The sequence below is a fragment of the Phyllostomus discolor genome, chromosome 4, assembly GCF_004126475.2.
Source record: "Phyllostomus discolor isolate MPI-MPIP mPhyDis1 chromosome 4, mPhyDis1.pri.v3, whole genome shotgun sequence".
Classification (NCBI taxonomy): Eukaryota; Metazoa; Chordata; class Mammalia; order Chiroptera; family Phyllostomidae; genus Phyllostomus; species Phyllostomus discolor.
In genome coordinates this window covers 128,746,551-128,749,102 of record NC_040906.2, presented here as the reverse complement: position 1 = coordinate 128,749,102, position 2,552 = coordinate 128,746,551, and the positions used below count along the sequence as shown (strand labels likewise).

The 2,552-nt window shown below is 37.7% G+C and overlaps 1 pseudogene; it reads right to left on the bottom strand.

Moving 5' to 3' along the window:
- Positions 1 to 284: 284 nt before the first annotated feature.
- On the bottom strand, positions 285 to 422 carry LOC114495722 (annotated as a pseudogene).
- Positions 423 to 2,552: the final 2,130 nt, after the last annotated feature.

Sequence of the window (2,552 nt, the reverse complement as noted above, 5' to 3'; positions counted from 1 at the left end):
ATGATCTCTATACATGGCTTAAGATAGTCCATGCTTTCTTTTGTAGTCATATCTAGCATAGCTGAGCTGCCATCTTTTCGATAGTATCTAATTTTTAAAATACTTTTTCTTTAAAAGTAATCCCATGTTCAATAACTGGGCCAATTTGAACTTTGCAGTGTAGAATAATTTTCCAGTCTTCTCTGATAGGTGCATTCTGTCATGACAAACATGGCCCCCAGTGCTATCTTACAGCAACCCACAACATAACCACCTCCCAAATGAATCTAGGCGCTGAATAGCTTTTTAGGTACATACTGGCACAAGATCATGAAGTCCTAATAAGCTCTTACAGAATTTTTTCCCTTTTCCCTCTTTCTTCTTTTTTTTTAGGCTGATAAGAACAGATACACTTGATCTTAGCCAAAAGGCCAAGAAGCAATCTTTCTTCTTTTTTTAAAAAAAAAATAAGAAGTTCAAAGATAAAACCAAAAAAAAAATTCCATCAAACTATTCTAGAAAAAGAACCATTTGTTGGGTCTAAATATTATTCCTCTCTACTATCCTCCCCACCTTGAGAATAGACTCTAAAAAATACAGGAGGAAAAAAATAAATAGATTAACCAGGAGAAAGCCCAGGCCTTATCTGTGGTAATACAGTCTGATCACCCAAAGTGATTGATTTCTTAAAAGAATCCATATCCATGACTCCTACAGACATCCTGCCATCCTGCAGCCATCCACAAGGTAGATTGTACTCATAAGGTCATTCATGGTGCTTAAATCCCTGTGATTCTCACAGGAAATCCAGAAGTTCTGTAGACTCATATTTCTTGTGGAGTAGGTGTTTTCAGCCCTTTTTTTCCTCAAAAAAAAAAAAAAATTAAAAAGACAGAAAGGAAAAAAGCTGCAAAACCAGAAGTGTTAAATAAGGATGATTTAACAATATCATGTATTTTTACATATCTCCAATACACTTGATTCCACTCTTAAATTAAAGTCAAAGTAAACTGCTTACCTTACAACAGGAGTGCCCAACTCATTTTCACTGGGCGCCACATCTGCCTTGCAGTTGCTTTCAAAGGGCCAAATGTAATTTCAACTCATTAACAGTTAAGGAGTTGTTACATTTATACAGCCCTAAAATTATTTCAGCCCTTTGAAGGCAACCATGAGGCTGATGTGGTCCCTGGTGAAAATGAGTTGGACACCCCTGCTCTACAATAATTAATCAACTTCTCTCCCTCCTCATCTCTCTTTTTGAAAAAATACGTGGTAGCAAAAACTGAACATACTGGCCCTTAACCTAGTCAAAACAGAGATAATTCAAAGGGACCCCTGGTTATTTTTGACTGTTTAGTATAAAACACAAACCATTCTATGACTTCCCCACTCTCATCTAGAGCAGTCTTTCTTCTCTCCCACACCAGATTTTTTCTCCTCTGCCCCAAGAAACACAGTAATGCACTATTTCCTAATACTGTCCTAAAATCAGTGAAAGTAGTAAACAACAAGCTTGTATCACAACAGCTGCCTGATATATCTTCCTCCTTGACTGAAACAAGAAAAATAAACCAGAAATGGAGAAAAGTCAAAAATTCACTCACACAAAAATTATACTAATTTTTCCCATCTATCTTGATCTAACCTTTTTGATAACCACAACTCATAACTACCATTGTTACTAATACCACCACTGCTAGATATTGTTTAGCATAGAAAAACTAAAATTTTGTCCAATGCAATAAGCTCAGTTTAACTTAATAATCTAAGCTCTCTTTTCATGTTACACACTTTCATTTATATGACTCCAATAAATCTTTAATGTTCCATTCATCCCTCTCTTCCTCTTCAGGATGGCATTGGATTAATGAGGGAGGGGTGCTACATAAAACCTTCAAACCCCATTGCCCAACCTCTGATGGGAAATGAGGTTTGAAGGTAATCTCTGCAGAGCAACTGGTCTGGTCTTTTTGTGCTACTCAGGTCATTATTTGATCACATGCAGTTTTATTTTTTGGTGGGAGGTACGATTCACTGACTTTCATTACTGAAGTACTTGAACTGACCCATTTGCAGCCAGTCACATAGTATCAGAAAACTCCCACCTCTAGACACCATGACCTGCCACCCCTCTCTATACTTCCACAGCTCTCCTCAGAGCACAGAGATGTTTCCAGATGCCTTTAATAACCAGCCTATTTGAAACTAGTATGTTGAACATACCTAGCATGACCAAAACACAACTTTTTTGGTAAAGGTTTTATTTATTTACTTTTAGAGAGAGGAGAAGGGAAGGAGAAAGAGGAGAGATACATCAATCACTAGCTCATGCCCCCAACTGGGGACCTGGCCCACAACCCAGGCATATGCCCTGACTGGGAATTAAACTGGCAACCTTTTGCTTCAGAGGTTGGCGCTCAATCCACTGAGCCACACCACCAGGGCAAAAACACAACTTTTTAAATCCTCCTTTCTTCGATATTTTTTAGATTAAGAATCTCTGCCCTGACTTAAGAGATACACTTACAAGCAATCTTTCAGTAATTGCAACTCACAAAACATAATTTGGT